This window comes from Myotis daubentonii, chromosome 11, assembly GCF_963259705.1.
Source record: "Myotis daubentonii chromosome 11, mMyoDau2.1, whole genome shotgun sequence".
In the NCBI taxonomy this organism is placed as follows: Eukaryota; Metazoa; Chordata; class Mammalia; order Chiroptera; family Vespertilionidae; genus Myotis; species Myotis daubentonii.
In genome coordinates this window covers 59,684,990-59,708,025 of record NC_081850.1, presented here as the reverse complement: position 1 = coordinate 59,708,025, position 23,036 = coordinate 59,684,990, and the positions used below count along the sequence as shown (strand labels likewise).

General features: G+C 41.7%; 1 protein-coding gene across 2 annotated transcripts in view; it reads left to right on the top strand.

Annotated features, from left to right (window-relative positions):
- Positions 1 to 11,699: 11,699 nt before the first annotated feature.
- Positions 11,700 to 23,036, top strand: part of ABCA1 (ATP binding cassette subfamily A member 1) — a 115,094-nt gene continuing 103,757 nt past the window's right edge. Inside the window, exon 1 of one of the 2 annotated variants that reach the window (XM_059657549.1) lies at positions 11,700 to 11,947. The gene's annotated coding sequence lies outside the window, so the exon portion shown is untranslated. The remainder of the gene's footprint in view (positions 11,948 to 23,036) is intronic. The other variant, XM_059657550.1, reaches the window with a different exon arrangement.

The window sequence follows — 23,036 nt, the reverse complement described above, 5'->3', positions numbered from 1 at the left end:
TCTTCATGCATCAAAGTTTGGAGAAATCCTTTGGTTTTTTAGACTCAGTGTGAATGTCATCTTCTCAGACCTTGCAGACTGGGTTCTTGTTCCTTTGTGCTTCCTCATCCCTTGGCTCTTCCTTCACCATAGCTTGTTTCAGGTAATACTGTAATTGCTCTGTCTCTCCGTCACCTCACTAAGCTGTGAGCTCCTTCAAAGCATGGTAGCACCTGGCACAGTGTGTGGCACCTAGCTGGTCCTCCAGAAATGTTTACTGGAAAAAAAATGCCTAAAGCAGGTGTTACCATCCTGAGATAATTATGGGCATTCAGAGAATCTGCCTTCAAGCTATGTACAGAGCTTTATTTTTCGCTCTGATTATCCTAATCATTTTTCTCAATCCTTTCTCTTATTTTGACTTGTCTGCATAAGGTTGTTGACACGTTATACTAGTATATATTTGACTATTTGATGATGAGGTGACACTAACATGAATTAAACCACCAATCTAATGACGATGCTGTTGATGATAAATCATATGTACAAGTCACACCTTTATTTTCAGGGCCAATCGTGAAACCCTGGGGGTTTGCAAAGGGCAGGGGGACTCAATTGTTTCCTTTTTGCAGCCAGGCTGATAATCTTTCCATGATAATAAGCAGCTCCCAGATGGGGAAGATGGGCAGCATTTCTAGGTGAGCTCGTAGGTCCCGCATACAACTCCCAGCCAGGTTAGACTGTGTTTTCTTTAGTCAGAACAAAACAATCTTGGTTAACAGAGGATGATTAATATTTCTTATTAATATCTTATAACTAATAGTCCTCAAGATTCTATTTCTGCCCCTATTGATTTGATATTCTTAAAAAAACAAAAATTATAGGAACAGAATAGATCAGTGGTTGCCAATGGTTTAGAAGTAGGGGGAAGAAATAGAACGAGGAAGATTTGGGGGCCATGAAACTGTTCTGTATCCTGATTATGGTGGTGGTAACAAATCTATATGTGTTGAGATTCAGAGACCTTTATACCAAAAGTAAATTTCACTCTATGAAAGTAAATTTCACTCTATGAAAATTAAAAAGAACAACAAAACCATAGGCATTTTCATACCCTGTTTATACATTGGTGCCAAGGAAGTTAGCTATATATATCAAAATGCAAAGTATGTCTAGTCTATTACTTAACAATACCAATTTAAAAAAAATCACTCATTCTAAGGAATCTTGGGGCATGTGTGCAAAGATAGTATGAAGATGTTGATGGTATACCTATTATGGTATTAGAAAGAGATACAAACTACACATCTCTCTATGGCAGTGGTTCTCAACCTTCCTAATGCCACGACCCTTTAATATAGTTCCTCATGTTGTGGTGACCCCCAATTTCATTGTTACAAATTAAACATAATTAAAGCAAAGTGATTAATCACAAAAACAATATGTAATTATATATGTGTTTTCCGATGGTCTTAGGCGACCTCTGTGAAAGGGTCGTTCGACCCCCAAAGGGATCGCGACCCACAGGTTGAGAACCGCTGCTCTATGGGGATTTGGTTTCAAGTGATGATACATATATGTACAATGGAATATTATACATGTATTAAAAATGACATAAATCTATACTTGTTTATATGGAAAATTGTCCATAATATTTAGTGAAATAACAGTTTACAAATAGCATATATGGTATGCAGTTGTTTTTAGAAATGGGAAGTATATGTCTAAATATATATATTGATTTATAGAAAAAAATTCTGGAAGAATGTACATCAGACACATTGACAGAAGTAATCTCTTGGTAGTGGGCTTTTCCTCTTTATACTTTTTCATACTCTTTTTTTAAATACCTTTGTTATAATGTGAACATTTGATTATGAACATGTATTATTTATATATTTTAAAAATTTATTAAAAAAACATGCAAAGTTTGAAGGTTTGGGTTTTAGACCATACAAAAATTTTCTCAAGTCAAAGCTTATTCAAATGTCAGGCATACCCCAAAAGTATCTTGCACAAATATAGTATAAAAAAGAGCATTTAGCTGTATATTTCTAGGACTGCTGACACCAGCAATATTATTTCCACTGTATAACTTTTCACCTCCAATATGTGTGGGTTACTAACACTTCCTCATTTTTGAGGAGTTGTCTTTGATATTTATAATGTAACTCTTGGGCTGAAGGAATATAACCTCAGGGTGTTTATAGGGTTAAAAAAATAAAAGACTGTATCTTGTTTAGCATAAATTATGATTAAATGCCTAGGTGATTGGGAGGATAAACTAGAAAGGTTATCTATTACTAAATTTAGAAATTATGTCCTGATAGATTTGATGGTTGATTTAAATATAACTTCTTGTCAAGCATCTGTTTTTAGAATCAAATTACTATGACTCTACAGTTTCCTTGAAGTCTCAGTCTCACATTTCTGTTTGCCTTTGCATGGGTTTAAGTAAACGAGAGTGTGAAACTGCAAAGTTAGATTTCATTGTATCATATTTTATATGACACACTGGTAATTTCATAGAAATATGAGGTGACAAACTAATTGTCTGCAGAAGAAATAATTGCCATGATCTCATTGAATCTTAGGTCATTCAAAATTCTCTCACAAACACTGGAGATTCATTTGGGAATGCTTTTGTCTTCCCAGATGCCCACATGTGTTTCTGGTCCATCTCTTCTCCAGCTTTGCCTTCTTGCCCACCCCCAGCGGAGTGCTGCCTGTTTGTTAAGTCTTGCTTCCTTTGTTTATCTCCAGGGTTTAATTTAATAAACAAGGAGTCCTGGATCAAACTCTGGGCTCTTAGGGGTTTAGATATATTCTTTGGTCTCCTTTTTAGTTACCAAAAGAGTGTTGCTGCTGACCCCTTTGACTCTTCCCTGCTGGTTTTACTTGGCCTTTGATACCAGTGAAGGGTGACTTTTTGAGGACTTGGTATTGCTTTTATTAGAGGTGGTAATGCCTTTTGTTGCTTTGTGACTCGAGTTGTGTTCAGTTCCAATCATAATGGCATGCCTTTAAAAAAATCAAATTCAAACTAGCAAAAGTAGGCCCTAGCGGGTTTGCCCCAGTAGATACAGTGTCGGCCTGCGGACCCAAGGGTCCCGGGTTCGATTCTGGTCAACGACACCTTCCTTGGTTGTAGGCTCCTCCCCAGCCTGGGCCCTGGTCAGAGCTTGTGCAGGAGGCAACCAATCAATGTGTTTCTTTCACATTGATGTTTCTCTCTGCCTTTCCTTCCCTGTTCCACTCTCCCTAAAATTCAATGGAAAAATATTTTTGGGTGAGGATTAACAACAACAACAATAAAGCAAACTAGCAAAAGTAGTAACTCAGGGTTACTATCTTTAAGAAAAGATGCGATTCTTATGAACGCAGAGATGAGAGTTCAACTGTATTGTAAAAGGACTCTCGGCTAGGTTTAAATCTCACCAACACTTAGGTAAGTCAGGCTGTCTAAGAAAAACAGGTATTCATGGAGACTGAGACAAAATGCAAATGGCATATTCCATCTGGAGAGAATTTCTTTTCATGTCAGATAATTGTTACTCTGTAGAAATAGGCCTCCTGTGGTCAGGTCCCCCCATCTTTCCAATAGAAGCAAGAAATAAAGATTTTTGTGCGATATTTCCAATATTGTCAACTATTTCAAATAAAATTCCAATATACTTTAACCCAAATGATGAGTCAAGAAAGCTGGATGTGACCACGGGCCGCCAGTGTGCAAATTCTGATAAAAACTAAAGAGCATAAACACTGGAGTCCAAAAGCAGGGTACGATGAAGGCTGTTCCAAGGTCAGGACATAATTCCTGTGGTGAACTTTGAGGCACGTCTTCAGTGGTATTGCGTGTGCAAGTGACAGAGCAACTGGTTCTAAGAATTAGAGCCTCACCAGTGAGGAAACCCCCAGGGCTCTTAAGCAATTCTGGGGAGGAGAAATCTCAAGAGAGATATTGGACTTCCTGCTAATAGGCAAGTGGGGATTTGAGTACTTAAATAAAAGATTAAAAAGAGATATGGCCATATATGTATTTGAACTCCAAGTTGATGTAGTAGTTATATTGGTTAATCAAATTGAAAATATCAATTTAAAAATCCACAGTTTGGAATTTGGGAAAGAAGCCATATTTATTAAGTTATTATTGGGCATTGAGGAACAGTTATATTGTTGTTTGGGGTAGTAATAGTAATGATAATAAATTGTAATAATAACAATAGCTGTCATTTGTTGAGCACTTATTATATGCGAGGCACAGTAAAAGCACTTCACATATACTAATTCATTTAATACTCATAGGGTAGATTCCATTATTACCTCCATTTGATAGATGAGTAAACTGAGGTCCAGAGAGGTGAAGTGACATGTCTGAGGACACACAGCTACGTTACATAAATAAGGAATTTTCACTTAGCAGTGGACCCCAGGATTGGTTAAAAATCCTTTCATTTTATTTTTTAAGTTTATAAACTTACCCAAAAGCTCTAGTTGTCTTAGTCATTTTCATCTCTCCACATTCTCTTCTGTTTTTCATTACTGTGTATACATTCTTCTAAAATATGTCAGGGTTTACTGTTTCCATGTGGTAATTTATGGTTTGCCTTTCTGCAGTTGTAAATTACCTCCTCCCACTGCTTATCTACAAACTTTGTTCTGAATGCCATTTTTTCTTAGCTAAAAAATAGCATATGTTTATCCCAGAAATTTTGCAAAACACAGACATGCATAAAAATATGCTTTGAATCCCACCATCCACGAAAAAAAAAATAGCTGTTAACTTTAGATGGGATTCTTTTCATTCTTTCCTATGCACATACATTCAGTTACAAAGAGTAGAAATATACTACTAATTATTTTTACCAAATAGAAATCATATATACACATAACTATAGCTTTGCTTTTTCAATTAACATTTATCATAAGCAGTTTCCCATATCGCTACCTTTAAAAATATTATTTTTATTTTTAATGACCACATAGAATTTTGTTATGTGAATTTATCAGTTTGCTTTAGAATGTTCATGCTGTTTGATGAGTATTTTTTAAATGTTCACTTTTGCAGATAACATAGTGACAAACATCTTGAACATAAATCATTGACCACATATTTGTGTCTTTCCTTAGCATAAATTCCTCCAGGTAAGATGAGTGGGCCAAAGCCTCTTAATGCATATTGCTGAGTTGCCCGGCAGAATGTTGGGCCAATTCACATACCACTGGAACCCTCAGTTTTTGTGATCTTCATTTTTATATCATTTCCCTCTTTCTTTTACCTCCGATTTTACTTCCTTAGATGTCTTAGAACTCTAGACCTTCACTTTAGCTTTCTTTTCCCTTCCTAGTAGTGTGTCCAGGGCGGCCCACTCCCAGTGGTAAGTAGACAGATGTAGGGACTTCCTGCTGAGCTCTGCTGGGTAGTGGAGTCAATCAAGAGGAAATCAGCATTAGGGTCAGCTCTGTGGGCAGCCCCCAGCCTCTGGGAATGGAACCCATTCTCCACCAATGTACATACTCAGGGGTGATTCTGCACGTGTCGGTTTCTGGGACATGTGCCCCGCTAAGAAATTGCTCAGATTTCACTGGACATCGGTCACCGGGAGTATGGCAACAAAGAAGGGAAATAAAGGCCTGCTTCCATGGTGTGGTCACAGCACAGCATCTGGGCAGTTAGTCTTTGAGGAGGCAATGCATTCTGTGTAGACACATTGCAGAAGCCATGAAGGGTACTGGTAGAAGGACAGAGCAAAGACCCGATACAGGAGCCCTGGGGGGAAACCACAAAGGAAGACCATGCTACTCTGAAGGAATCGTCCCCAAAGGGCTGAAGGAGGAAAAGAGAGGCTCAGGGCCTAAGAAAAAAGGGAAATCTGGAACATTTCTCCCCTTATTCTCTTATTAATATGTTCGAGAGAAGGAAAGCTCCTGGCTAAGAAACAAAACAATCCCTCATCCCAGAAATCACAGCCAGGAATATGAATTCTTAACAAGTGTCAAAAAGCATCTGAATAAGGAGAGAAGAATGCAGATACATCACTTCTGTTATAAGAAATGCTTGGTTTCTTTTAATCCACAGAGTCCAATTATTTTCTTTTCAAACTTACATCTATTGTTACACTTACTAATGGATCTGAGCTGAGGGTATTATTTCTCTATTAATTTGAGTAGCTAAAAAATATCTGTGATATTTCTCTCCCTCTCTCTTACCTACCTTCTATCCCATACTTTCCATCTAACACGGGAAGTGGTTTCTATGTCCTTTGTCTTCTCTGTCCCTTTGCCTCCTGCTTCTAGAGTAATAAAAGACAGCGTTAGTTATTTAATCCCATCCATCTCTTTCCATACACACTCTTAAACAGGAGGACAGGGTGGAGATGGGAAGGATTTCCAAGCAATGGGAAACTATAGGAGCAGAGACACGGAAAGTTTGTGGAAGGGGGGCTGGGTAGAAATGAGATAGGGATGCGGGGCCTACAATTAGTCTTCAGAGGCCTCCAAATGTCATATTTGCAAAGGTCTTTGTAGATTTTTCTTAAGGAACTTTGAGGAACCATTTCTTTTTTCCCTTTAAATATATTTTTTATTGTTTATAGTATTACAGATATCTCCCATTCTCTCCCCTCCACCCCAGCCCTGAACCATTTCTCTGTAAGCAATAGAAAATGATAGAAAGCTTTGAGGAGAAAACAGAATTGATTAGTTTTGGGGGGGGGGGTGTTGGTTTGCTTAGCTTCCTTCCTCCGCCTCTGCCCCCAACCCCTGCAAGCAAAAATCGCTCCACTGTGCAGGGGAGATAAATAGGAAGGGGAAGAAAGTAAAAGCAGGCAGGAACAGCGGTTTGGAGGTTACTGCAGTACAGAAGCCCAGGCATTTGGCTTGGGCTTAAGCAGGGGTAGGGGCGGGGAGGGGAGGGATGGTGGTGGACATGAAGGGCCAGATTTAAGAGATATCGACCTGACTTTGGTGCTTCTTAAAATGAGAAGAGAAGGATAGGGACAGAGAGATGAAAAGCTAAGCAACTATGACTATGATTTCCCCTAGTCAGTGTGTGGATGATGATGTCATTAAGTGAAATAAAAACTAAAATGCAGGTGGAGGAGGGAGATTTAAAGGGAAGATTTAAAAATAAACTTGGAGTTTATTTGCAGAATGTCCCGCTCAGTGTTGTGCTGGTAAATGTCAACAACTGGCTTTCTGAAAAAGGAAAAGAAAAGGAAACCCTGATTGTGTCCATTTCCAATGGGGTAAAGAGCCCCACCACTGTCTGATTTTATGGAAGCCCAGGGGGAGGTACTTATTGCTGAGGTGGGAAGAGATATACACATTCAGGTCTTCTGAGCTGGGCTGAGCCAGACTCTAGCACACTGCTGGTCCTGCTGGATCCTCTGTGTGCGTCCAGGAATTCAGCAGGAGGTGAGAATTGGTGATGCAGGGTTTAAGTGGGGCCATGGGCGTGCAGCACATAGAAATAAAAAGGAAACCAGTGTCGGGGGACATATGTATATAAGGAAAGAGGAGTTAGGAAAAGAATGTTCACAGAGAGACAGGAGAGGCGGGAGCCAGATTCCAGCAACAGGCGAACTAGTTTCAGGAAGGAAGGTGTGGTCAAGAGTGTCAGATACCAGAGATCAGGTGGCCTAGGCACTTAAAGGAGGTCATCAGAGTACCAATTAAGCAGTTCTTTTTTTTTTTTTTCCCCCCCGTAATGATAAAGAAAAAAAGCACTTGGACTCTTTTTAAGGAGGTCACTAATGAATTTGGACAGACCAGACTCAGTGGTGGGGAGAAGAGTTTGCCTGAAATGGGCTGGAGAGGGAATGAATGGAGGGAGTAGAGATGAAGTCTTTCCAGCAGTTTGGCTCTTAAGGGAAGAAAGACGTGCAGGGAGGCAGGTTGGTAGGATGGCTTTAAAAAAAAGAGTTATAACTCACTGATAGTAGTTTAGGGGATTCTATCAAACATTCGTCTATAGTCCAGACTAATTGTTGATCCCAATGACAAGCAGAACAAACATCTTACTCAAGTCCAGAAGCAGTAATGGTTTTGAATCTTGCTTAGATGTCAAAATGGGAGTCACATCAATACAGAAGGGGTTGCATTGGTCCAATTAAATTGAGTTTGTAGGTGTTAAGAGCTTATGTGATACGTGGTTTACTCCACAAGTAATGGTGATTCCTCATTTTTTCAACTTTGAACATCAATTGCTGGATGATGCATTTATGTGTCTAACCATGTATTGGAGCTAAACTGACTCACATATGAACTGTAGGTGCTTTTACTAGTATTCTGCCTCATATGAAAGAAGGATTAACTATTATTTTTTATTTTTATTTTGAGGCACCTCTCATTCTCTAGGAATGCTCAAAAAAATCCTGTAATTAACTCTTTTTAATTGTAACAAATTCAACTTGACATTGTTTTTTAGAACACTTGATTTTTTATTCTTCATTGACTTCCTGTAATGCTCTATTCTTTGTAGAGTTTCAGGAACCAAACAGAATACATACCACCCAAAATTACATGTTGTGGTGAACAACATTTATATTTTAAACAAGATGTATATGTACATTTATGTAGACAAGTTAACAGATATTATATATCAAAGCAATCTCCAAGAAAGCCTTTTAGGTAATCCCTGATTTAAAGGTCTCAATGGCATGATAAATCGTGCTTCTCTGTAGCTCCATGACTTCTAACAAGGTCTTCAAGGTCACAGCTGCCTGAAGAGCCATTCTGTGATTAGAAAATGCCAGGGTCATCTCTGAACAGAACCCCACCCACCTGGGCTACATTTACAGAATCAGCTTCTCCAGAGCAACAAACAGCAACAAAGAAGGGTCTTCTTACTTATTTGGAAAGGGTCATGTGGGGCGGCGACTTGGAGTTTTGGTGTTGGTGTTAGCAGGAATCTAAAGAGCTGGAGGAAAGTTCATGAAAGCATACTCAGGAACAAATCAACCTAGGACATTCAAGGGAGAGAATCCACACTTGGAAATTTTCTCCAGGGACACATTCTCTTAGGCTCTAATTTTTGGAAGTCAGTATTTTTGTCATATGAATCTGTCACACTTGTGAAGTATGGGCTGGTGTCATCAGATTTATGTCCCTGTACCACCTGGCCAAATCATGTAGCCTCATGGGGAGCTTGGGCTCTTTTATTGGTAGAAATCAATGAGATTCATAAGTAGGTTTCAAACAATACAGTGTGTGCATATACGCAACGAAGAGGTGACATTGCAGATTGTTCTTAGTTAAAAATGATCAAGTTTGGCTTTGAGACCATTGACTTATGTATTTAGAATCAATGGCTGTCCTCTCTCTGGGGTTTTCATCTTCCTCTTGGGCTCACCTTCTTTCTCTGTTATCCTGTCTTTGTGTGATTTGTACAGGATTACAGTTGCTCAATCCCCAGTAGAGCAATCTAAGGGATTACTCTTAGTGGGGGTGTTCTTGGGAACCATAGCCTTCAAAATTCCAAAAGGAATAATTTGGTGATGGAATTTTATGCGCTGTGATCAGTGAGTGGGCACAGTATAGGGAATGGAGAATCAGGGAGACCTAGTCACTCTCCCCAAATCACACTTGAAATGGTAACACCTCCTCCAGGAGCTTTTCTTTATATCTAGAGGGTTAGAGAGATTGCTTCTTTTTTTCCTGTTTTAAATTTTTATTTCAGAGAGGAAGGGAGAGGGAGAGATAGAAACATCAATGATGAGAGAGAACCATTGATCAGCTGCCTCTTGCATGCCCCCCACGGGGGATCCAGCCCGAAACCCAGGCATGTGCCAGATCTGGAATCAAACTGAACCGTGACCTTCTGGTTCATAGGTCAATGCTCAACTATTTAGCCACTTGTGGCTGAGCCAGAGAGATCTCTTAACTTTTGCTAGACCTGGAGTTTTATGAGTTTGGCATGGGAAAACTTTATAGGCCACAGCTGGTACCTGAAAATGACATTAATAGTCACCTAATAACATCCTCTTTGTTTAAAAATACCATTCTTTCAAGGAGCTTAAATGAACAAAATTCATTTTCAGAAAACCCTTGTGAGGCAGGGAGAGAATACATATTTTCTCCATTTTACAGGTGAAGAAATGGAGGCAGAAAGCTGTGGATCATGTGGTTTGGTCAAATGTGACCCCAGAACCCAATCCTCTTAGTCAGGATTGTCCTTTCACCCAGGCAAGAGGGACCTCTATCCTGCACCCTGAGCTTTGGAAGGCTGGGCTCTGGTCCTTCACAAACTCCATCCCTTCCTAAGTGTCAGCAGCCCACAGTGCCACGGGGCCATGACGCCAGAGTTTTGGAACCCCACATTTCCTTGACCTTCAGGTCCCAAAGTGCACTTTCCAGGGTCTGCATGGGCCTCCTCACAGGTGCATGCACCTGAGCTCAAGTTGTGGCCTGACTGACTGTTTGCACGGAGGAAGCTTGTGCAGCGGGGAGTCCACATGCATATACTGGAGGCTCTTCCAGAATATGATGGAGCTGGAAGTGGGAAGAGAAGGGGTCTGGGGCAGGCTCTCGCATTCCACGTTCCTGCCAAAACTCAGATCAAACTGTGAGGAGTCTGAATGTGAACCTGCCCTTCCAGGTTGCTTCTAAGGTTTGATTTATGACTTAAATATTTAGACATAAGTATGTGGGCCTCCACTTGAAATCTTGCCTCTGCCCCTCAAATGTTACGGGCGGCGATGTTGCTCTTGACTGTTAAAAGCCAAAGTTAGAGGAAGAAGTTGTAGATCTGGGATGGTTATATAATTTTACACCAATGGGAGTCTCTAGCTGCACTTTGCAAATCTGTAGAAGCCAAAATACAAGCCTTGTGTATTTATCCCTGGGCGCAGAGCAATACATTGGAAATAAAAAGGGGCTGGTCCCATAGTTCTGTCTCGTGGGCTTCCTTCCTCCCCTGGTTTAGCAAGACCCTTTCCACTGGCCCTTCCGGTGACCTGGCAGGCCCAGGCTGGGAATCCCAAAGCCAATAGGTTGCCTAATTGAATATCAAAGTCAGGGTTTATGGTAGAAAAAAATAAAATAAAACAACCAGTCAATTCCAGAGGACTGTCCGAACCCTAAGCATTTGAAAGGAAAGAAAGACTAGCAGTGGTTCTCAACCTTCTGGCCCTTTACATACAGTTAGTTCCTCATGTTGTGACCCAACCATAAAATTATTTTCGTTGCTACTCCAACTGTAATGTTGCTACTGTTACGAATCGTAATGTAAATATCTGATATGCAGGATGGTCTGAGGCGACCCCTGTGAAAGGGTCCTTCGACTGCCAAAGGGGTCGCGACCCACAGGTTGAGAACCGCTGGACTAAAGGGTTGTTAGGTGGTTTTCAGCCTGGCGTTCCCAATCGCCCAGTAAAGGGGAAGAAAGCAGTGTGAGAAGCGATGTCCTCTGGGAAGGAGAGAGCCAGCCTCCCGAGCAGTCCCAGGCCCCGCATTTCCAGCTTGCCCTCGGCTGCCAGGCTCTGGCTGGGTCGGGGGGCGCAGACCGAGGGCCCGGCGATGCCCGCAGCACCTCGCGAACCCCACTTTTCGCCCGCAGCCTTGCGGGGAGCTGCGGGACATCGCCCGTTTAAGGGGCGGGGCGCGGCTCCACGTGCTTTCTGCTGAGTGACTGAGCTACAAAAACAGAGGCCGGGGGAAGAGGGCGGGGAGGGAGGGAGAGAACAGGCTTTGACCGATAGTAACCTCTGTGCTCGGCGCAGCCGAATCTATAAAAGGAACTAGTCGCGGCACAAGCCGGGTAATTCCGAGGGAGACAGAGTGGGGCCGGGACCGCCGAGCCGAGCCGACACATCTTCCCCCGGGCGCGGGTGGGCAAGGCAGGGGTCGCCGCAGCACCAGGGCCACCAGAGCCCATTTCTCGGGGCGCTCTGCTCCTGCTCTCCCCCTTCTCCAGAAGGGTTTTTCAAGGAGTGGGGAAAAGAGACGAAGACACAAAAGTGGAAAACAGGTAAGAGGCTCTGCAGCGACTTAGGCGTTATTGTTTGGTTTCGGGGCTGAGGAGGCTTTGGGATGCGCTGGGATGCGGGGACTTTAGTCCGGACCCCCACACCCTTCACCGCTTGCATTGGAATGGTGCGGGGGTACCGTAAATGTGGGGATGTCGTTCTAGGACGAGCTCTGGCGACCCGAAGACGCGGCGCTGCTGCTCTCCGGGCTCGCCCTGTGGTGAGCCCGGGGAGCATCTCTGGGCTTGGAGACCCGGGAGCAGTACCTCGGGGGCAGTGGGTTGGGGGGCTTCTGGTCCTGCTGGGGGCACTGCTGCCGGAGTGGGGACAGTGACGGGTCCTGCACCGAGCGCCTCCCTTTGTTTGGAAGTGCCCGGGCCAGCTAGAAACGCCTCTGGGTGCGGGCCGGCGGGCGCCCACCGGGATGAATGCCTACGCTTGGTCCCCAGTCTGTGCTTTAAGAAGCTGGTCTGAATTGGGCTCTGACCCGGGGATCCGCCCCGTGCGCCCTCAGACTGGATGGCGCGTTCTTGTTCCCTAAGAACCTGCCCGGGAGGCGTCCCAAACGGGGTCTGTGGTGATACTGCTCACTTTGTTTGACTTGGGGGTCCTGCTCACAGTCTCCGTGCGCTCACCAGAGCTGGTGTCCCTGGCGCAGCGGGGCGAGCTTTATTCTTTAAAAAAAAAACAGAAGATTTAGAAGGTGAGCCTGCACAAACCTAGAGCTGGGGTGCCCATTGCACTGCGCCCCCCGCCCCTGCAGTCTTCCTGCCCTTTGCTGCTAGTCTCTTGGGGCAGCCTAAGACCGGGCATGGATGGAGAAGCTGGGGCGAGATGGTGCAGAGGAATGACCGAGAGTAACCCCGGCGGGCGGCGCAGAACTGGGAGCTGCGCGCCTGGGCTGGGCTGCGCGTGGGGGGTGGGGGTGGGGAGCGCTGGGCCCGGGCTGCGGGTGGCCCCGGGGGACTGGCCCGCAGCGCCTCCTGGCCGGGTGGCTAGGGAATTGGCCCTGTGGCTAGAGTGGGGCCGGGCTCTGCAAGGCGTTGTTGCTAGCGGGCTCCAGCTGAGATCCCGTGAAGAAGGAAACCCTGGGGGTTCAGATGAAAGCCCTTCTGGTTGTTTTTTGTTAGAATGTTTCCTGACTCCCAGACCTTGGTCATTCGGAAGGTTCTTGCGGCATGGGCCTGTGCCAGGGTGTGTGTAGGTGCCTTTTTTTTTTTTTCCCAGCAGTTATTAGACAAAAGGAAATAAACAATTTTTTTTTTACCCTTGTCTTTTGCATTATTTAAAACCCAAGGCTTTTCAGTGACACCTCACAAAGTGAGAGGATAGTATATACATTTATGTAATAGAGGACAAATTTGGTATTTAAACAAAAAACAACTTGTTTGCTGATGAAAATCAAGTCATTTTCTAAGGCCGGATCCCCCCTCCCCCTCCCCCTCAAAAGGACCACCACACAAAATTTTCCAATTTCAAAAGCTAAGTTTTGCCGGTTCTTTTAACAGTACTTAGGCGCCCCAAACCCAAGTTTTGATCTTGTTTTCAGACAAAACTTAAATCTCAACTAAAAAAGTGCTTATTTTCTCATAAGCACTTTTATTTCAGCCCATTTTTCTCATACCTACCACAAAAATAAGGGAGGCTTCTTTCTGTTGTTCATGTCATTCTGTTGAGACACTTCTTGCAAATCAAAGAAAGTGTGAAAGCATGGAAAATGTCTGGAGTAGAGCCTCGTCAGAGAGTATACTCATTTCCAAGAACAAAGTTTCCAAAGTCAGCCCGTCCCCCAGATGCTCCTATGGAGCATTAAAATGATTCATGACGGAGAATTTGGAAAACATTGGCCACACAGAGCAAATCGGTATCTACTTGAGCAAAAACAGTAGAATCAGAGTGACCAGCCTTCTTGATGGCCACAGTTCCATAATGTAGTCAGAATAATTCGTGAGCCCCCTTGCAAGGACAAGCCTGACATATCTGTAAAAGAGACACCAGTGATATGTGTGTCTCCCCTCCAGATGAGCATTTGAAACCTCAACCCTTATAAGTATTTTGATTTACATATAAATTAGAGGCCTGTAATGGGCACCCGGCACATTTTGACTTAGGGCCTGGTTACAGTTCATGTGAGACTCTGATTAGTCTAGAATTGGGTGATTAGGGTTGGGTTGTTCTAAACCTTTGCTCTAGGAAGTCTCAATGTTTACATTATTAAAAATTAATGAAACCGGATGAAACAGCGGCACAGCTTTTTATCTTCTGTAGTATTTACCTTATATGGAGAGAAGTTGGCAAATTTTTCCAGTTAAATTTTTTAGGGATCTTCCATAAAGTAAGTTGCTTGTGCTATATTTATAGTGATTACAAATTGTTAATATGTACATGATTTCAACTTTTAGCTCCTAAAATAGTTAGGTGGACATTGCCTTAGACTCTTTAATTATGAACCTTTTGGGTATCTAGAAAATACCAATAGACATGTGGTATTTTTCTATAATACTCTCAAATTCAAATACATTTTTATTTACTACTGGCTACTTAAAGAAATAATGCATGTATAGTGCTCCTTATGGTCAATAACTCCAGCATCAACTTTTAAATGATTTTTCTGAAAATTTGTTTTACTTAGCTCTTCTGGGAGAGGGCCTATACTAAGAATTGAGACCCTCTTCATATCTGCATGTAGCAATAATCATAAATGCCAAACTTATTGCAATGTTTATTTAATAGACATTTAAATAGCACTGTGTGCCAAGTACTGTTCCAAATGCTTTTCAAACACTAATTTAATCTTTACAACAAACTGACTTATCATTCCTATTTTGTAGCTTAAGAAACTGAGAGGCTAAGTTACTAGACCCTGACCACACATTTTGCAAGTGGAAAACCTAAGATTTGAACGTGACCAGTGAGCTCAAGTTCTTTAACTCTCACACTAAGCAGTGAGGTCGTACAGTTTCGGCTGCTGCTGGCAGAGGACTTTCCAAGGATGCTCACTGTATTCTGGTGTGTTCATCTGCTAAGTCCTTGTCAGAATCTACAGCCTATATCATATTTCCCTTGTTTCTGAGTGGGCCAGCCAAATTCTCTTCAGCTTGTTGGGACATTGATTGCATAGGGATTGCAACACCATGGAAAGAACAGACAAGATTTGCTCAACTCCAATTCTTGGTTTAAAATGAAAAGTGAGCTATTGCTTTAGTCAAATATTTGTGAGTAGGTATATGATCTCAAAATTTTCCTTGTGCAACACACAGAAAATGGAAAGGTAGAGTATTTGGCTGTGAAAGTATAAGGAACAGCCTTGGCTGGTGTGGCTCAGTTGGTTGGAGCGTCGTCCCGTGCACCAAAAGGTTGCGTGTTTGATTCCCGGTCAGGGCACATATCTGGTTTGTGGGTTTGATCCCTGGTTGGGGTGCATGCTGAAGGCAACCGATCTCTCTCTCTCTCTCTCTCTTCCTCTCCCCCTTCTCTCTTTCTGGAACAAAAGAAAAATGGATTTTTAAAAATTGCTTGTAATACAGTAAAATTCCTGCCGGTTGTATCCTTAATTGTGTTGTGGGTCATCGAAATAAGCTATTTCTCTGTTACTACTATTACTGTCTAAGAACCAAATTTAGCCTTTTCTTAAGACATTTGTCTCTGAAAGTAAATACAGTTTCAAAGTCTACTTTATAAAAGTGAAATAGGATGGGGAATGGTGTAACAAGTTAGAAATAAACTCTTAGAAAACATTTCTTGGTCAAAACATTTATAGTGTTGATTTATTGTATGCTAGATGTTTTATGCATTTTACAGGTGATAATTCAGTTCATTCTCATGAGAGAACCACATGAGATGGGCACTGTTATCTTCCTTTTACGAACTGAGGTATGGACAGGTTAGGTAGCCTGATCATGGAGATTGTAAGTAGTGGAGCTGAGGTTGCATCCCACTCAGTTTGGCTCCCATAAATTTATCAAGATCAGGGAAGGGACCTGTCACAATTTCAAAGTCTGACAATTGAAGTTCGGACTAGAGCAGCCGTGGGCAAACTACGGCCCACAGGCTGGATCCGGCCCGTTTGAAATGAATAAAACTAAAAAAAAAAAAAGACCATACCCTTTTATGTAATGATGTTTACTTTGAATTTATATTAGTTCACACAAACACTCCATCCATGCTTTTGTTCCGGCCCTCCGGTCCAGTTTAAGAACCCATTGTGGCCCTCGAGTCAAAAAGTTTGCCCACCCCTGGACTAGAGGCAAAGAGTGATTTCCCTTTTCATTGGATATTTTCACCTGAAAATAGTTCCCTTTATAGGTAACCAGCATAGATGCTGATAGAGAGGTACGCTTTAGAAGTATTTGAAAGCAGAGAATGAAAAGCTCCTATGTAAAATTGTTTTCAGATAGAGCCTTCTGTTACTCTGCATTGAGATGATAAACTGTATTAAAGAGTGTTTAGAATGAGACTTGGATCCTGAAACAAAATAAACTTTGAGATCCTGTCTTTTTTCATTTTGAAAACCTACTTTAAGATCTTATCTAAATGCCCATCCTTCCCATAAACTCTCGTGGATTCGCTCCTTGCCAACAGAGTTAAAATGAACCTATCCCCTTCTCTTTTACTCCCATAAGTTTGGGTTACAGCACTGTTCATGTCATGTATTTGTGTTTTGATATCATTAACATTTATTTGTCTTCCTTTTGAGTGTATACTTCTCCAGGAGGAGGTCTTTGGTTCATTCTCCCAGTCCTTAATTCAAGCCTTTTGATATGGGATATGGAAGATGTTCAATAAATGCTGACTTGAGCGAGTCAAACAAAGAGAATGGGAAACTAATGTTTGTTTTCTATGTTGTAAAATAATTAAAATGATGGGATAATTATAGAAAAAAATTAGAAATAGAATTGTTGGAGAAATAACTGTAGTTAAGGTTAGGTTTACGATTGAGAAATTTTAGTACATACTTAAATTATCTAGGCCTGCGAACTTTGTTAGAGCAAACAATTCCGATTCCATTCAGTTTCATTTCTCTTTTTGAGGCAGCTGTGATTTGAGATACTTTCACATTCCTGTACTCTGATTTGCACATTAATTTATTTTTAAAATAAGAATGAGATAATTCACCAAGTAATTTAGAATTTAAATACTTTTTAGAAACCAAAATAACCTTTATGTATAGGACCTTTTATTCAATATCTATCTATCTATCATATATCTATCTATCTGTATGTGTTGAAAACTCTGCAGCATTTTCTATGCCAAATCCAACTTCCAAGAAGCACTTGGAAGTTAAAACATTTCATCTGGCTAGTCCAGAAGTCAACATATTTTATGATAACTGTATTTTGTATGGGACATTTCCTCATTCAGTCAATGGTTATATTTAATAGGTGAAAATTTTTTTATTACCTTGAGAATCTGATGAAAGTTATGCATTCTGTCTTCAGAAAAAATATACATAGGCATGTACACCCCAAATTTTACATTTAAGTACATATACCTACAATCTTACATATAATTATGTTTTGCATATAACCCAGTAACCTACAAAGGAACCATGTGACCTTGGGCAGGTCATTTTACTGTTTTGAGATTTAGGTTCTTGGTTTTTAAAATAAAAGAGGCTGAAGTACTTGGATTTTAAGGATCCATCCTTTCAGGCTTTTACATCCTCTAACTCTAGGTCTGCACTTAGGAAAAGGGAAGCTGTTCCTTTGATTGGAGCTTCCCAGAGTTGTGGCTTGAGGGACATTAGTGTAACAGCTTTGAAAGATAGAGGGGAAACATCCAGGGAAAGCATAAAAGTATTTCCCATGAGAATAATGACGGAAGAAAGGAAGATGATGGGAGGAGAGGAAGAAGGAAAGAAAGTGGTTGAAATTGCCTATTTATGTGCATTAGGTGGCCACAGACGAGTCATAGGACCAGAAGGAAGTTCTCCTCTGAAATACAAAGGAAGGAGTTAGTTCATCTCAATAAATTCAATAGAGCAAACCTGGTATAGTGAGACATTGTTCTTACCCTCGACTCACCGTTTGGAGAGTCTCTGTGGAATAAAATGTTTTGGGCTCTCCATCCTGGACATCTCCATTTTGGGTATGTTTTGCTTCTTAAACTTATATTGCAGTCTTGTTAAGCCAATGTGTGATAAAAAGAAAAACTGACTCCTAAGACTCATTCATCCCCCAAGAAAGGAATGTTAATGTTCATCCTAGAGAATTGGATTAACCTTATAAGGATATTTCTAAATATCTGACTCATTGAGGGTAGCTTTTTAAAGCATTGCCATGAATTTGTTGTTTCAGAAATCATAACAAATTAGGACTAGAAGGAAGACGAAGGGAGAAAAAGAAGCAAGACTGTGGTGGGTGGCATGGGAGGAGAAAGGAGCTGCTAAGTTGTTTGGGTTTCATATCCTTATCTACATTTGCTTTGCAGAATTCCTATAGGATGTCAGGTTGGGAATAATTGTTTTTGCCAAGAATCAAACCAAGCTGGAAAGAAAACAAATCTGCCCGGGTATGGCAGCTTGAAATGGATTGGCTCTGGTATTTAAATGATACACATTTGCCATAAAGGGAACCCTGATGGTGGGAGCAGCCTTCCTAGGAAAGGCAGAGAGAAAGTGAATACTCAGACTACTGAGTGTAGACTGACTTGTAGACCTTTGTCCACTCCCAGAGATAGGTCCTTGTGATGGAGGTGGCAATTCATCTTTGCCGGGATGAGGTATGATCTCTGGTACTGGAAGAGGGAGGGAAGAGGAAGATAGAATATTTAAAATAAACATAATGTACATATAAAATACATACATTAAATGTGTTAATATACAGAAAAATACCATTGAACTAAAATTCATTCTGTTCAGCAAATATTTTCAAGCACTATATAAAGTACTAGTTGCTGAGCCAATGTCAAGACTTTAAGGATCTGCCACCATAATGACCTTTAGCTTGGCATTCAAGGCTCTTTGAAATAAGACTCTGACCATTTTTGACAGCTTTGTCCGAGATTGCGCGGCATACTGGAGGGAACTGCACCTGGTTTTCTCACCATTGATGAACACATAGTATGGCTCAATAAGTATTTAAGCAAATCTCCCTCTATAGGTTTTCTCTGACTTCTACCTCAAGAACACCTTCTTGTCCCCTCATTGTTCTGGAAACTCACATCCATCCTCAGTGGTTGCTTCTGTTTGCACCGTACCTTCTACTCATGCTTCTCACTGACTGAAGTTGTACCCATCGAGCATGGGTAGATGAGAGCCCAGTGTGGACTAGGTCTTCCCCTACATTCCTCGTTTAATCTCCACTATAACCCTGAGATAGGCAGCAAAGAAGCCACTCACATTATTTAAATTGACTCTCATTTTTGTAATCACCAATACATTTTTTAAAGTTAACTTTATATTGGTCTTCTAAATTGGAAACTGGTGTCAGTTGTCTCAAATAGAAGGTAATTTAAAAAATAATTAAAATAAAGCCCACATTATCTTTTAAAAAAACTATAAAATAAAATTGCTTTCCGAAGGCACTGGCTGGCTGAGACTTGCTCTTACTTTGTTGAGCAGGGAAACTAGCCTGTGCTAAAGAGGTGTGGAAGAGAAGACCAAACAAAACCTTTCTCTTTAATGTGATAACATTTTTATAAAGGCTAAAGGATTGCTGAAAAGAACAGAATTTTCTCATGATGTGATTCAGTGTTTAATTCTGTGCCTGTCCATCTCCTAAAATTTTCTAAGTACTGCTTAAATTCATCTTGTATAACTCTCCTGCATTTGGGGAAATACTGAGGTGGCCTATTTTTCAGGTGAGAAGCTAAATAACATATTCATGGTTTACCCATTTCTCTAATGGCAGAGCCAAGGATTCAACCTCAGGTCTGATACCCAAGCTCCAGGCAGTTTTCTTAGACTCAGAAGATCATCTGGTGCAGCCTCTTTGTCATAAAGATAGGTTTTCTGTTCTGTGGCTCAAAGTGGTAGGACGACTTGCCTAAATTCACTCCTCTTTTGTGATGGACTGATATTAAAATCTTGCCCGCTTGCCTTTTTAATCCAGGTTTCTTTACACCAAAATTTTGGGTAATATTATAATGTCCTTTTAGAAGAGAAAAAAGAAATCATCTACAGAAGTCTATCCTTCTCTGCTTAAAATGGAGCCCAAATCCTTGAATATTGGACTGGCTTCATTTATTTATTCTCTCTGTTGGTCCAATCTGAATCTTAAGGGGTTTTTCAACCTGATTTTTTCCCTCTCAAATAAAAATTGCTCTTTGGTTGTAGATTCCAATTGGAAGGAAATCACAAAAGTCTTGAAGGTCGAGTCTTTTCTTAGAACCACTTCCTTTATGCAAAAGTGCAGAACTCTATGTTAATTTTGGCCAGATAAGATTAATTGTGATACAAGGCAGGATTTTTCCCCCCCTGTTTTTAACTTTAATGATTGTGTTAATTGTAGTAAGGAACTTGAGTTCAAGATAAAGAAAGCCTTTGGTCAAATAGTGTTTTTCAGTTGTCAGCCCTGTTAGCAGGATTTGTAAATTTAGGGGTGTTGTACCATTTTCCAGTTTCTGACTCTAGTCACAATTACACATGATCACAACATGGTTTCCTCCTCTGCTGAGCAAATGGAGGGTTTTCTGACACTTGGTTCAAATGGCCTCCATTAAGGGGAGTGGACGTGCCCCAGAGGCTGCGGGATACGCTGTCCTCAGGTGGAGCTCCACTTGGGGACTCCCTGGTGCTCACCTGATGTAATCACTTAGCACATGGTCTCTTGGGAGACTGAACCGTTTGGACTTTTAAATGCCACTATAAAACCACAGTTGAAAAAAGGAGGCTGTCAGGAGTTCCACCCCTGAGTGTCCTTTCATCTTTCCTTGAGCACTTACTAATCGGGCACAGAAAATGTTTGATTTGTGAACGTCTCAATGATAGTAGGGCTTTCTAGAAGGCATACTCAGAATCATGATAATATTGGAATAAAACAGATCTATTTCTTTTGGGAGAATCCTCCCAGACTTCAAATAATGGAGTTCATATTACCAGTATTTTTTTTTTTAAAAGAAGAACTAACGTTTTTGTTTTTCAGAATCACAAGTATGTGGATTTAAACTTGTGATTTTATTCCTCTTCTCTTCATTTAGCCAGGCAGCTGGCAAAGTGGTTTGTTTTGGTTAATACAGAGGAGTTCAGTTATCAAGTTGGGAGGGCAGGGCTAGATCCTGTGCCCCTCTGACTGTTCTGGAACCCTGACTACATTCTTGTCTACCTCACCAGGCTGCAGAAACAGAGGTGTCCGGCTCACATGACACATGCCTGCCCTCCCCAAGAGCTGGCTGGTGAAAGAGGACCTTCTGAAGAAGGTTGCTGGGTTTGGTCATAGACTCCATGAACTAGAACTGGACAAGAGCCTGGAGATTAGAGAACTGGTTTGGGCAAAAATAAAGGGAATAAAGTGTTGAGGTAGAAAACTTGTACTCAGGTGTTGATATGCTTCATGAAGCCAGTTCTTGACTTGAGCCTATGAGGTTAGAGCTCAGTGTTCCTGACCAATGCTGACGGTACTGGTATTCGGGTTGAGCTCCTAGGGGAGGTGCTCTTATTAGCATGTTTCCAAGGGCTCTAGAACCTCAGTCCAGCAAATTGCAGGCTCTCCTTTGCTCACGTGCAATCAATGAAAATGAATGTCCTTTCCAACAAATTACAGCCGCTTTGAGGAAAGCCAGATGACATGCACTCCTGCCTGAACTCGTGTTTCTTTGAACACAGCTGGAAAATTTGTCATGGTTTTAGGCTACCCGAACCTTTACTTTGAATGAAATTTCTGACTTGTTACTGTAGTGAACCTATTTTTACTATTTTCTGCCATCCCTGTGGTCTGACTTCTGAGGGCTTCATTCTACAAATGTTTGCGGAGCACCGAGTCCTCCTGGGCACTGGGCTCAGCGTGGCAGAGGATAAGAAGATGCCGAGACACGTTAGCTCGCTGCACTTGACTCACAGTTTAGCAGGTTAGCAGGGAGCACCTGATACATTGATGCTCTGGAGAAGATTATAGGGAGAGCTGAAAAGAAGAAGGAATTATAAGGCCAAATAGGTAATTGACATAGAGGCCGGAGGAAGTAGGGTGGAGAGGAAAACCCAGGTGCTGAAGACTGGAAGGAAGGTGGCAGTGTGCCTGCGTGGAACCTGGGGGCTGACTTCCATGAGTGTGGAGGGAATAATATGAGTGAGTGGTGGGAGCCCCCAAAAGGGGGTATTATGGTAAAACAATGGCAGAAGTGGTACTAGAACACCAGGGTAACCCTTGCACATCCTCCACTGAGCTGGGCCCTGGGAAGATCTTCAGTTTGTTCTGGAAAGGCCTTTGGGGTTTGGGGGTGTGTTTAGTACCTTCTGTGGACAAAGGAGATGGAAGAGAGATTCCTTTAATAAACCGCCCACTCCGCGCCCCACCCTGGATGAGTGCTTTACCCTGTGAAGTCAGCTGCACTAATCGGCCGTTTACTGGAACTGGCTAAATGTTTTATGTGCATTACTAGCTCTATTGTATGGAAAGGATACAGGGGTTCAGAGTCCCTAGGGTCCCAGAGCTGCTGAGTAGCAGAGTCAGGATTCAAACCCAGTTTTCTCTGACTCCAAAACCTCCCTTCTTTCTACTGGGTCAGTTAATTTAAGAAAATAAAAAGAGTTAAGAATGTTTGGGGGCGTTTGCTGCATGGTAGTAGGGGGCCAAACGAAGGGGAAAGCAGTGGAGGGATTTGGGTTTGTATGTCCCCTAAATCCTTTGCGCTTTTCTGTAAAAATAAACCCTTTAGACTGGGAGACGGCAGTATGTCTCAAGACATTGACCCTCTAAAAGATGTAAGCCAAACAAAACAATTTTTGCTTATATAGTCACTAAGCCTTTTATCCTAAAATTCTCTTGGAAAACCCGCCTGCAACAGCAGGGAACATTATCCGATCAAGTTTTCCTGTGACTATAGGGCTGTGGGTGGAGTCTTTTTTGCTGGTGCTTCTATAGCTCAGGGTGTTTGACCAGTAGTTCCTTCTCCGCAGGTCCCACTTTTATTTTGGCATTTTGATTGTGGTTGAAA